The 14,248-nt window shown below is 42.1% G+C and overlaps 1 long non-coding RNA gene across 1 annotated transcript in view; it reads left to right on the forward strand.

The window, feature by feature from the left end:
• The first annotated feature begins 179 nt into the window (after positions 1-179).
• Positions 180-14,248, forward strand: part of LOC113220887 — a 22,603-nt gene continuing 8,534 nt past the window's right edge. Inside the window, exons 1-2 of the long non-coding RNA XR_003307558.1 lie at positions 180-190; positions 4,716-4,719. This is a non-coding gene — a long non-coding RNA (uncharacterized LOC113220887). The remainder of the gene's footprint in view (positions 191-4,715; positions 4,720-14,248) is intronic.

Consider the following 14,248-nt stretch of genomic DNA (forward strand, 5'->3'; position numbering starts at 1 on the left):
TTTGGCTGGATATGAAATTCTGGGTTTAAAATTCTTTTCTTTAAGAACGTTGAATATTGGCCCCCACTCTCTTCTGGCTTGTAGAGTTTCTGCCGAGAGATCTGCTGTCAGTCTGATGGGCTTCCCTTTGTGGGTAACCCGACTTTTCTCTCTGGCTGCCCTTAAGATTTTTTCCTTCATTTCAACTTTGGTGCATATGGCAATTATGTGTCTTGGAGTTCCTCTTCTGGAGGAGTATCTTTGTGGCGTTCTCTGTATTTCCTGAATTGAATGTTGGCCTGCCCTGCTAGGTTGGGGAAGTTTTCCTGGATGATATCCTGAAGAGTGTTTTCCAATTTGGTTCCATTTTCCCCCTCACTTTCAGGCACCCCAATCAGACGTAGATTTGGTCTTCTTACATAATCCCATACTTCTTGCAGGCTTTGTTCATTTCTTTTTCTTCTTTTTTCTTTTGGTCTTTCTTCTCACTTCATTTCATTCATTTGATCCTCATTCGCTGATACTCTTTCTTCCAGTTGATAGAGTCGGTTACTGAAGCTTGTGCATTTGTGATGTATTTCTCGTGTCATGGTTTTCATCTCTGTCATTCTGTTTATGACATTCTCTGCATTAATTAGTCTAGCTGTCAATTCTTCCACTCTTTTTTCAAGATTTTTAGTTTCTTTGCGCTGGGTACGTAATTCCTCCTTTAGCTCTGACAGGTTTGATGGACTGAAGCCTTCTTCTCTCATCTCGTCAAAGTCATTCTCTGACCAGCTTTGATCCGTTGCTGGGGATGGGCTGTGCTCCTTTGCAGGGGGAGATGCGCTCTTATTTTTTGAATTTCCAGCTTTTCTGCCCTGCTTTTTCCCTATCTTTGTGGTTTTATGTGTCTCTGGTCTTTGATGATGGTGACGTACTGATGGGGTTTTGGTATAGGTGTCCTTCCTGTTTGATAGTTTTCCTTCTGATAGTCAGGACCCTCAGCTATAGGTCTGTTGGAGATTGCTGGAGGTCCACTCCAGACCCTGTTTGCCTGTGTATCCGCAGCAGAGGTTGCAGAAGATAGAATATTGCTGAACAGCGAGTGCACCTGTCTGATTCTTGCTTTGGAAGCTTCCTCTCAGGGGTGTACTCCACCCTGTGAGGTGTGGGGTGTCAGACTGCCCCTGGTGGGGGATGTCTCCCAGTTAGGCTACTCAGGGGTCACGGACCCACTTGAGCAGGCAGCCTGCCCCTTCTCATATCTCAACCTCCGTGTTGGGAGATCCACTGCTCTCTTCAAAGCTGTCAGACAGAGTCATTTGCGTCTGCACAGGCCTCTGCTGCTTCCCCTGTTATTTTTTAGCTGTGCCCTGTTCATAGAGGTGGAATCTACAGAGACAGGCAGGTTTCCTTGAGCTGCTGTGAGCTCCACCCAGTTCGAGCTTCCCAGCAGCTTTCTTTACCTACTTAAGCCTCAGTGATGGCGGGCGCCCCTCCCCCAGCCTCACTGCTGCCTTGCGGTTAGATTGCCGCAGACTGCTGTGTTAGCAAGGAGGGAGGCTCCGTGGGCGTGGGACCCTCCCGGCCACATATGTGATATAGTCTCCTGGTGTGCCGGTGTGCTTACAGCGCAGTATTGGGGTGGGAGTTACCCGATTTTCCAGGTGTTGTGTGTCTCAGTTCCCCTGGCTAGGAAAAGGGACTCCCTTCCCCCTTGCCCTTCCCAGGTGAGGCGATGCCTCACCCTGCTTCAGCTCTCACTGGTCAGGCTGCAGCAGCTGACCAGCACCGATTGTCCGGCACTCCCGAGTGAGATGACCCCAGTACCTCAGTTGAAAATGCAGAAATCTCCGGTCTTCTGTGTCGCTTGCGCTGGGAGATGGAGACTGGAGCTGTTCCTATTCTGCCATCTTGCTCCGCCCCTCCCAGCTTTGTTCTTTTTGCTTAGGATTGCCTTGGCTATATGGGCTCTTTTCTGGTTCCACATGAAATTTAAAGTTGTGATTTATAATTCTGTGAAGAAAGTCAATGATAGCTTGATGGGGATAATATTGAATTTATAAATTACTTCGGGCCATATGGACATTTTCATGGTATTGATTCTTCCTATCCATGAGCTTGAATTAACTTTCCATTTGTTTATGTCCTTTCTTATTTCCTTGAGAAGTGGTTTGTAGTTCTCCTTGAATAGGTCTTTCACGTCTAATGTAAATTGCATTTCTAGGTATTTTATTCTCTTTGCAGCAGTTGTGAATGGGAGCTTAATCATGATTTGGCTCTCAGCTCGTCTATTGTTTGTGTATAGGAATACCAGTGGTTTTTGTACATTGATTTTGTATCCTGAGACTTTGCTGAATTTGCTTATCAGCAACTTATGGAGTTTTTGAGCTGAGACAATTAGGTTTTCTAAATATTCAATGACATCATCTGCAAATAGAGACAATTTGACTTCCTCTCTTTCTGTTTGAATATGCTTCATTTATTTTTCTTGCCTGATTTCCCTGTCCAGAACTTTCAATATTATGTTGAATAGGAGTGGTGAGAGAGGGCATCCTTGTCTTTTTCTGGGTTTCAAAGGGAATGCTTCCAGCTTTTACCCATTCAGTATGATATTGGCTATAACTTTGTTGTAAATAGCTCTTACTATTTTTAGATGTGTTCCATCAACACCTAGCTTATTGAGAGCTTTTAGCATGAAAGGGTGTTGAATTTTATCAAAGGCCCTTTCTGCACCTTTTGAGATAATCATGTTGTTTGGGTCACTGGTTCTGTTTATCTGATGGATTACGTTTATTGATTTTCGTATGTTGAACCAGCCTTGCATCCCAAGGATTTAGAAGACTTGATCATGGTTGACAAGCTTTTTGATGTGCTGTTGAATTTGGTTTCCCAGTATTTTATTGAGGATTTTCACATTGATGTTCATCACCGATGTTGGCCTGAAATTTTCCTTTTTTGTTGTGTCTCTGCCAGGTTTTGGTCACGAAGATGCTGGCCTCATAAGATGTGTTAAGGAGGAGTCCCTCTTATTCTAGTTTTTGAAATAGTTTCAGAAGGAATGGTACCAGCTCCTCTTTGTACATCTGGTAGAATTTGACTGTGAATCTGTCTGGTCCTGGGCTTTTGTTGTGGTTTGGCTCTTTTTTTAAATTACTGCCTCAATTTCAGAATTTGTTATTGGTCTACTCAGGGATTCAAGTTCTTCCTGGTTTAGTCTTGGGAGGGTGTAAGTGTCCAGGAATTTATCCATTTCTTCTATGTTTTCTGGTTTATTTGTATAGTGGTGTTTATAGTATTCTCTGATGGTAATTTGTTTTTCTGTGGAACCGGTGGTGATGCACGCTTTATCATTTTTTATTGTGTCTATTTGTTTCTTCTCTTTTTTTCATTATTAGTCTGTATACTGATCTATTTATTTTGTTAATCTTTAAAAAAAAAAAAAAACAGCTCCTGGAGTCATTGATGTTTTTGAAGGGTTTTTCTTGTCTCAATCTCTTTCAGTTCTGCTCTGATCTTAGTTATTTCTTATCTTCTGTTAGCTTCTGAATTTGTTTGCTCCTGCTTCTCTAGTTCTTTTATTTGTGATGGTAGGGTGTCAATTTTACATCTTTCATGCTTTCACATGTGGGCATTTAGTGCTATTAATTTTCCTCAAACACTGGTTTAACTGTGTCTTGGAGATTTCAGTAGGTTGTGTCTTTGTTCTCATTGGTTTCAATAAACTTATTTATTTCTACCTTAATTTCGTTATTTACCCAGTAGTCATTCAGGATCAGGTTGTGCAGTTTCCATGTAGTTGTGTGGTTTTTAGTGAGTTTCTTAATCCTGAGTTCTAATTTGATTTCACTGTGGTCTGAGAGACTAACTGTTTTCTAATTTTTGCATTTTCTCAGCAGTGTTTAACTTTCAATTATGTGGTCGATTTTAGAATAAGTACTATGTGGTGCTGAGAAGAATGTATATTCTGATGATTTGTGGTGGAGAGATCTTTAGATGTCTATTAGGTCTGCTTGGTCCAGAACTGAGTTCAAATCCTGAAAATCCTTGTTAATTTTCTGTCTCATTGATCTGTCTAATATAGACAGTGAGGTGGTAAAGTCTCCCACTATTATTGTGTGGGAGTGTACATCTTTTGTAGGTTTCTAAGATCTTGTTTTTTGAATCAGGGTGCTCCTGTTTTGGGTGCATATATATTTAGGATAGTCAGCTCTTCTTGTTGCATTGATCCCTTTACCATTATGTAATGCCCTTCTTTGCCTTTTTGGATCATTGTTGGTTTAATGTCTGTTTTATCAAAGAATAGGATTGCTACCTCTGCTTTCTTTGGCTTTACATTTGCTTGGTAAATCTTTCTCCATCCCTTTATTTTGAGGCTATGTGTGACTTTGCACATGAGATGGGTCTCCTGAATACAGCACACTAATGGGTCTTGACTCTTTATCCAATTTGCCAGTCTGTGTTTTTTAATTGGGGCATTTTGCCGATTTACATTTAAGGTTAATATTGTTATGTGTGAAATTGATCCTGTCATTATGATGCTAGCTGGTTATTTTTCCCATTAGTTGATGCCGTTTCTTCATAGTTTTGATGGTCTTTACAATTTGGTATGTTTTTGCAGTGACTGATACCGGTTTATCCTTTCCATATTTAGTGCTTCCTTCAGGAGCTCTTTTAAGGCAGCTTTGGTGGTAACAAAATTCTTTATTATCTGTTTCTCTTTGAAGGATTTTATTTCTCCTTCTATTATGAAGCTTAGTTTGTTTGGATGTGAAATTCTGGTTTGAAAACCATTTTCTTTCTTTTTTTATGGTTTAACAGAATAGGTACTTTATTTTTATTTTTATTTTTTTATTATACTTTAAGTTCTAGGGTACATGTGCGTAGCGTGCAGGATTGTTACATATGTATACTTGTCCCATGATGGTGTGCTGCATCCATCAACTCGACAGCACCCATCAATTCATCCTTTATATCAGGTATAACTCCCAATGCAATCGTTCCCCTTCCCTCCTCCCCATGATAGGCCCCGGTGTGTGATGTTCCCCTTCCCAAGTCCAGGTGATCTCATTGTTCAGTTCCCACCTATGAGTGAGAACATGCGGTGTTTGGTTTTCTGTTCTTGTGATAGTTTGCGAAGAATGATGGTTTCCAGCTGCATCCATGTTCCTACAAAGGACGCAAACTCATCCTTTTTTATGGCTGCATAGTATTCCGTGGTGTATATGTGCCACATTTTCTTAATCCAGTCTGTCACAGATGGACATTTGAGTTGATTCCAAGTCTTTGCTATTGTGAATACTGCCGTAAAAAAACATACGTGTGCATGTGTCTTTATGGCAGCATGATTTATAATCCTTTGGGTATATACCCAGTAGTGGGATGGCTGGGTCATATGGTACATCTAGTTCTAGTTCCTTTAGGAATTGCCATACTGTTTTCCATAATGGTTGAACTAGTTTACAATCCCACCAACAGTGTAAAAGTGTTCCTATTTCTCCACATCCTCTCCAACACCTGTTGTTTCCTGACTTTTTAATGATTGCCATTCTAACTGGTGTGAGATGGTATCTCATTGTGGTTTTGATTTGCATTTCTCTGATGGCGAGTGATGATGAGCATTTTTTCATGTGTCTGTTGGCTGTATGAATGTCTTCTTTTGAGAAATGTCTGTTCATATCCTTTGCCCACTTTTCGATGTGGTAGTTTGTTTTGTTCTTGTAAATTTGTTTGAGTTCTTTGTAGATTCTGGAAATTAGCCCTTTGTCAGATGAGTAGATTGCAAAAATTTTCTCCCTATCTGTAGGTTGCCTATTCACTCTGATGGTAGTTTCTTTTGCTGTGCAGAAGCTCTTTAGTTTAATTTGATTACATTTGTCAATTTTGGCTTTTGCTGCCATTGCTTTTGGTGTTTTAGACATGAAGTCCTTGCCCATGCCTATGTCCTGAGTGGTACTACCTAGGTTTTCTTCTAGGGTTTTTATGGTATTAGGTCTAACATTTAAGTCTCTCATCCATCTTGAATTAATCTTCATATAAGGAGTAAGGAAAGGATCCAGTTTCAGCTTTCTACTTATGGCTAGCCAATTTTCCCAGCACCATTTATAAAATAGGGAATCCTTTCCCCATTTCTTGTTTCTCTCAGGTTTGTCAAAGATCAGATGGCTGTAGATGTGTGGTATTATTTCTGAGGACTCTATTCTGTTCCATTGGTCTATATCTCTGTTTTGGTATCAGTACCATGCTGTTTTGGTTACTGTAGCCTTGTAGTGTAGTTTGAAGTCAGGTAGCAAGATGCCTCCAGCTTTGTCCTTTTGACTTAGGATTGTCTTGGCAATGTGGGCTCTTTTTTGGTTCCATATGGACTTTAAAGCAGTTTTTTTCCAATTCTGTGAAGAAACTCATTGGAAGCTTAATGGGGATGGCATTGAATCTATAAATAACCTTGGGCAGTATGGCCATTTTCACGATATTGATTCTTCCTATCCATGAGCATGGTATGTTCTTCCATTTGTTTGTGTCCTCTTTTAATTCCCTGAGCAGTGGTTTGTAGTTCTCCTTGAAGAGGTCCTTGACATCCCTTGTAAGTTGGATTCCTAGGTATTTTATTCACTTTGAAGCAATTGTGAATGGAAGTTCATTCATAATTTGGCTCTCTGTTTGACTGTTACTCTTGTATAAGAATGCTTGCGATTTTTGCACATCAATTTTGTATCCTGAGACTTTGCTGAAGTTGCTGGAAACTGAATAACCTGCTCCTGAATGACTACTGGGTACATAACGAAATGAAGGCAGAAATAAAGATGTTCTTTGAAACCAATGAGAACAAAGATCCAACATACCAGAATCTCTGGGACACATTTAAAGCAGTGTGTAGAGGGAAATTTATAGCACTAAATTCCCACAAGAGAAAGCAGGAAAGATCTACAATTGACACTCTAACATCACAATTAAAAGAACTAGAGAGGCAAGAGCAAACACATTAAAAAGCCAGCAGAAGGCAAGAAATAACTAAGATCAGAACAGAACTGAAGGAGATAGAGACACAAAAAGCCCTCCAAAAAATCAATGAATCCAGGAGTTGGTTTTTTGAAAAGATCAACAAAATTGACAGACCGCTAGCAAGAGTAATAAAGAAGAAAAGAGAGAAGAATCAAATAGACGCAATAAAAAATAATAAAGGGGATATCACCACCGACCCCACAGAAATACAAACTACCATCAGAGAATACTATAAACACTTCTACACAAATTAACTGGTAAACCTAGAAGAAATGGATAATTTCCTGGACACTTGCACTCTCCCAAGACTAAACCAGGAAGAAGTTGAATCCCTGAATAGACCAATAGCAGGCTCTGAAATTGAGGCAATAATTAATAGCCTACCAACCACAAGAAGTCCAGGACCAGATGGATTCACAGCTGAATTCTACCAGAGGTACAAGAAGGAGCTGGTACCATTCCTTCTGAAACTATTCCAATCAATAGAAAAAGAGGGAATCCTCCCTAACTCATTTTATGAGGCCAACATCATCCTGATACCAAAGCCTGACAGAGACACAACAAAAAAAGAGAATTTTAGACAAATCTCCCTGATGAACATTGATGCAAAAATCCTCAATAAAATACTGGCAAACCGGATTCAGCAGCACATCAAAAAGCTTATCCACCATGATCAAGTGGGCTTCATCCCTGGGATGCAAGGCTGGTTCAACATTCGCAAATCAATCAACGTAATCCAGCATATCAACAGAACCAAAGACAAGAACCACATGATTATCTCAATAGACACAGAAAAGGCTTTTGACAAAATTCAGCAGCCCTTCATGCTAAAAACGCTCAATAAATTCGGTATTGATGGAACGTACCTCAAAAGAATAAGAGCTATTTATGACAAACCCACAGCTAATATCATACTGAATGGGCAAAAACTGGAAAAATTCCCTTTGAAAACTGGCACAAGACAGGGATGCCCTCTCTCACCACTCCTATTCAACATAGTGTTGGAAGTTCTGGCTAGGGCAATCAGGCAAGAGAAAGAAATCAAGGGTATTCAGTTAGGAAATGAAGAAGTCAAATTGTCCCTGTTTGCAGATGACATGATTGTATATTTAGAAAACCCCATTGTCTCAGCCTGAAAACTGTTTTCTTTAAGAAAGTTCAATGTTTGTCTCCACTCTCTTCAGGCTTGTAGGGTTTCTGCAGATTAATCCATTTTTGGGTTGTTGGGCTTCCCTTTGTAGGTAACTTGACCTTTCTCTTTGGCTGCTCTTAACATTTTTGCCTTCATTTCAACCTTGGAGAATCTGATGATTATGTGTCTTGGGATTGCTCTACTTGAGGAGTATCTTAATGGTGTTTTCTGTATTTCCTGAATTTGAATGTTGGCCTGTTTTGCTAGGTTCAGGAGGTTTTCCTCGATAATATCCAGAAATGTGTTGTCTAACTTGGTTCCATTCTCCCCATCACCTTCAGGGACCTCAGTCAGTCATGGGTTTGTTCTTTTCACTTTGTCCCATATTTCTTGAAGGCTTTGTTTTTTCCTTTTCACTCATTTTTTTCTAGTCTTGTAATCTTGCTTTATTTCAGTAAGGTGATTTTAAATCTGATATCCTTTCTTCCACTTGATCTATTCAGCTGTTGATACTTGTGTATGCTTCACAAAGTTCTCATGCTGTGTTTTTCAGCTCCATCATGTCATTTATATTACTCTCTAAACTGGATATTTTAGTGAGCATTTCCTGTAACCTTTTATCAAGGTTTTTAGCTTCCTTGCCTTGGGTTAGAACATGCTCATTTAGCTCAGAAAAGTTTGTTATTACCCACATTCTGAAGGCCATTTCTGGCAATTTGTCAATCTCATTCTCTATACGGTTTTGTGCCCTTGCTGGAGAGGAGTTGCAGTCATTTGTAGGAGAAGAGGCATTCTGGATTTTGGAATTTTCAGCACTTTTGTGCTGTTTTTTTCCTCATCTGTATGTATTTATCTACCTTTGATTTTTGAGGCTGATAACCTTGGATGTGGTTTTTGTGTGGAGTTCCTTTGTGTTGATGTTGTTGCTTTCTGTTTATTAGTTTTTCTTCTAACAGTCAGACCTCTCTTCTGCAGGTTTCCTGCAGTTGCCAGAGGTCCGATCCAGACCCGATTCTCCAGGGTATCACCAGTGGAGGCTGTAGAATAGCAAAGATTGCTGCCTGCTCCTTCCTCCGGAAGCTTTGTCCCAGAGGGCCACCAGCTTGATGCCAGCTGGAGCTCTCTTGTATGAAGTGTCATTCGACCCCTGTTGAGAGGGCTCTCCCAGTGGGATGTACAAGGTCAGGGACCCAGTTGAGGTGGCATTCGGTCTCTTGGCAGAGCTGGTGCACTATGCTTTGAGAATCTCTCTTGTCAGGATTAGTTGTTCTCTTCAGAGCCAGCAGGCAGGAATGATGAAATCCGCTGAAGCTGCTCCCACAGCTTCCCCTTCCCCCAGATGCTCTGTCCCAGGGAGATGGTGGTTTTGTCTGTAAGCACCCTACTGGGGCTGTTACCTGTCCTTCAGGGATGCCGTACCCAGTGAGGAGGAATCTAGGGATGCAGTCTGGCCACAGCCACTTTGCTGTGCCCAGCCCAGACCTCCCAGCCTGCTCAGTGCTTTCAGGGGAAAACTGCCTACCAAATCCTCAGTAATGATAAACGCCCCTCCCGCAACCAAGCTCAATTGTCCCAGGTCAACTTCAGACTGTTGTGCTGGCTGCATGAATTTCAAGCCAGTGGTTCTTACCTTGCTGGGCTCCCTGGCAGTGGGACCTGCTGGGCAATACCACTTGGCTCCCTGACTGCAGCCCCCTTTCCAGGAGAGTGAACAGTTGTGTCTCACTGGGTTTCCAGGTGCCACTGGGGTTCTGAGCGCCACTGGGGTATGGAAAAAATACTCCTGCACCTATCTCAGCACCCAAACAGTCACCCAGTTTTGTGTTGAAACTCAGGGCCCTGGTGGTGTAGGCACACAAGGGAATCTTCTGATCTGCAGATTGTGAAAACCATGGGAAAAGCATAGTAACCCAGCTGGGTAGCACAGCCCCTCACAGCTACCCTTTGCTGGGAGAGGGTGGTCCCCCAAATTCTTGTACTTCCTGGGTGAGGCAACGCCCCACCCTGCTTCTGCTCACTCTCCTGTGGGTTTGACCCACTCCCTAACCAGTCCCAGTGAGATGAACTGGGTACCTCACTTGGAAATTCAGAAATCATCCGCCTTCTGCATTGATGTCACTGGGAGCTGCAGACCAGCTCTGCTTATATTCAGCCATCTTGGCTTCATTTCCTTGATTTTGTTGTTGTTGTTGTTTGTTTGTTTGTTTGTTTTTTGCTTGTCTTGGAAATATTTTATTTCTTCTTCATTTATGAATCTTAGTTTGGCAGGATATAAACTTTTTGGCTGGCAGGTTTTTACTGTTTAAAGGAGTTAAAATACCCCTAGTCTATTCTGAGTTTTGGGAGTTTTGCAGAGAAGTCCACTGTTAGTCTGATTGGTTTTCTTTTATAGGTGCTTTGATCCTTTTCTCTACCTATCTTTAATGCTTTCTTCTTTATTATTGACTTTAGATAGTGTGATCACTATATACTTTCGTAACGTTTATTTTAAATAATATCTCACAGGTGTTCTCTGAGTTTCTTCTATGTGGATATCTTTCTAGCAAGATTAGCAAAATGTTCCTGAATTATTTCCCCACATATGTTTTCAAGGTTGTTTATGTTTTCTTCCTCTCTCTTAGAAATGCCAATATGTTATAGGTTTTTTTTTTTTTTTGCTTTACATAATCCCATATTTCACAAAGGCTTTGTTCCATTTTTTAAAATTATTTTTTCTTTATTTTTGTGTGACCAGTTTAGTTTGAGAGACTGATCTTCAATCTCTGAAATTCTTTCTTCTACTTGGTCTAGTCTATTATTAAAGTGTTCAACTGTATTTTGAAATTCCTTAAGTGAATTTTTCATTTCCAGAAGTCCTGTTTGATTTTTTAAAAATATATTTATCTCTTTCTTCATATTCTGAATTGCCCTCATAGTTTCTTTTTGGTTGGTTTTCAATCTTTTCTTAGATCTTGTGGAGCATCTTGACAATCCACAGTTTGAATTCTTTATCTGTCATTTCTGAGTTTCCATTTTGGTTAGGGTCCATTGCTAGAAAGCTAGTTTGACTCTTGTTGGTATCACAACATTCAGCTTTTTCATGGTGCCAGATTTCTTATGCTGAGTTCTTCTCATCTTGAGGTATTGTGACTTACTTTTGAAATTTATTTTTGTTCAGATGATATGTTTTTTTGACAGAGTTTTGCTCTTGTTGCCCAGGCCAAAGTGCAATGGCGTGCAATCAATCTCAGCTCAGCACAAACTCTACCTCCCCGGTTCAAGGAATTCTCCTTCCTCAGCCTCCCAAGTAGCTGGGATTACAGGCAACGGCATGTGCCACCACACCCAGCAAATTTTGTATTTTTAGTAGAGATGGGGTTTCTCCATGTTGGTCAAGCTGGTCTCGAACTCCTGACCTCAGGTGATCCACCTGACTCGGCCTCCCAAAGTGCTGGGATTACAGGCTTGAGCCACTGCGCCTGGCCACTGGCAACCTTTTTATTGGGCTATGCAGTTTGACCTGCTGGCCAGGGGGTAGCACTTAAGGGTAATATGCAGATGTGGCACAAGCAGATGGGTATTTGATCTTTGTTTACTGTGAGAGGATCTCTGTTGTTTCAGGTAATGAGCTAGATAGTGAGGTTCCCAATGCCCTGAGCTTCCTTCTTGACTGTGGCTGGGGGAGACACACCTGATATGATTTGGACCCTTTGGCTTGCCCACAAATACTGCAGTGATGAGCACAGGCACCAGTCTTGATAAGGGTGACTGGGGGAACTCCTGGTACATACACTTAGGCCTCTGCTGGAAGTGAGGGGGTTGCACTGCCTCCATGTCCTAAATAGGCAGGAACACAATCTGTTCCCTTTTCACACGCTTGTCATAAGGCTCATCATGTACACTTCAGAGGCACGTTGTTGTCTCTCCAGGCCACAGTGTGTCTGAGAGCCAAGGAAAATGCCTCTCTTGCAACTTTCCATGGGGGTGTTTTTGAGACAGAATATCTTTACTCACTCAACCCAAATACAGACAGCTTTATGGCTCACCTGTTCTTTGACATATTAATGTTGCTGCTTCATGTAAGGGAGAGGTCTGCTTTTCAGCCCATGTGGTGGGTGTCGTTTGTGGTGGTGTGAGCTGGTTAGGTTAGTCTGACCTCAGGTGCCAGGAGGACTGGATAGGTACTATCTGTGTTAGACTGGGCTAGGTAGCTTCCCAGTCCCCAGGTCCTTAGATGGCCCATTGGATGACATTTGCGAGTCCTGAAGGAGCTGGACCTGGGTTGAGCCAGCCCAGAGTTCAGTGCTGTCTGTGTGATGGGGATAGTTGGGTTGTTCCCTGGGTCACTGGCTGAACTCTCAGGCAGGTCAGGCAGACCAGTCATGTGGTGGGAACCTGAGGGTGGAAACTGGCCTGTGGTTATTGGGCTCTCCAAGGGGCTCTGGGCTGCAGCTGAAATATCCAGTTAGGGGAAGGCCAGCCATGCTGTGGAAATTTCATTGGGTAGGGCAGGTCCCCAAAGTTGGAAAAATGGAAACTGGAAGCTGTGAGGCACGTGGTACACTCACACTTTCCTCCTACAGATGTAGTGTTGGATTTTGTTGTGGGAGGCATGCACAGGTAGGTGCCAGCCTCCCTACTCTCTCCCTGGCCCAAAGGTGGCAGGGGCAAAGTTAGTGGCAGTGGTGGCTACAAAATGGTTGGCAGCAACTTCTGGGATTTGGGCTGTCAAAGAAATGCCAAGCCATGGCCACAGTGTTCAAGCAGGGGCAGGGAAAGGTGCACTGGTGACCTGGAACCTACAAGCCCCATTTGGTGGGAAGCAGTAAAAGTGGGGAGTTGTGTGGTATGCAGTATACCTGTTGCTCCTTTGTACTTCAGCTGTGGTATATGTGCTAAAGGCTGCAGAAGTGCCTAGCTTTCCCATTTCCTCCCTAGCCCAGGGGAAGGAGGGATGGCATAACTTCTGTTACTTAAACATTGGCTATTTTGATAGTGTCCCATAATTCTCAGACCTTCTTCATTATTTTTTCTTATACTTTCTTTAACTACCTTACCTTTCCTTAAATACTTTTACTTATAACTTTCCTTAACTACGTCTGAATTCATTATCAGTCATTTCATAGATCTCTGTTTATTCAGGGTCTATAGAGGTTGACTAGTTTATTTTTGTGATTTTTTAGAAATTATTTGTAATTTTTGTGTTCTTGTTTTCATGCCTATGCATTTGGGTACCTGGCCACCTCTTTCAGCCTTTGTAGGTGTTCTTTGGCAATGATAATCTTTCAGTATTTATTCTAACCTGGGATTTTGGGTGGACCCACTGATAGCAACCCTGAACAGCTGACCTTGCTCTTGGGTTCTCTAGTTGGAGTGAGCTGCTGCCTGTAGTTTGAAATTGAGTGGAATGGTGAGCTGTGCTTTGTAGTCTGATGAGACAAGCAGCTGGGTTTTAATTTGGCAGTGCTGATGGCTGTTCTTTGCAATCACCTCTGATCAGATTGCATTGCATGCTGCCTTCCCCAGCAAAACAGTACTGCTGTTTGGAATCTGTAGTCAGTCAGGGCCATGTGCTTGTGATCTTAGACTCGAGGAGGTTTCTGGGGTTACTGTTCAGCCACCTGGGACAAGCCAGGTTAGGTACTTCCTTTACAGGTATTCATGGATCAGCACTTGCCTTCTGGCCTGAGGAAGCCTTAAAGAGAACATTAAGCATTAGTGGGATTGTCATACGGTCAGTGGGGTTGGGTGGGGCCAGATGCTCTACTCCATGGATAATTACTGACCTACAGTTGCTTCCAAGCCTGGAAAAGGCTCAAGGAGAGAAGTGACATTACATAAGGAAGCTGGCTGGGGACTTCGGCTATGCAAACCCATGGACTATGGTTCCTGCAGAGCCATAGTTGGCTGCTTTCTCTCATTTAGCACCTTCATTGACAAAAGTGAAGAGCTACTGCCAAAATCCATGTGCTCTTCATTGTGAGCCCCACCCCTTTTCTTTTTTTTTTTTTATTATACTTTAAGTTCTAGGGTACATGTGCATAACGTGCAGGTTTGTTACATATGTATACATGTGCCATGTTGGTGTGCCGCACCCATCAACTCGTCAGCACCCATCAATTCATCATTTATATCAGGTATAACCCCCCAATGCAATCCCTCCCCCCTCCCCCC

The sequence above is a fragment of the Piliocolobus tephrosceles genome, unplaced genomic scaffold (assembly GCF_002776525.5).
Source record: "Piliocolobus tephrosceles isolate RC106 unplaced genomic scaffold, ASM277652v3 unscaffolded_15772, whole genome shotgun sequence".
NCBI lineage: Eukaryota > Metazoa > Chordata > Mammalia > Primates > Cercopithecidae > Piliocolobus > Piliocolobus tephrosceles.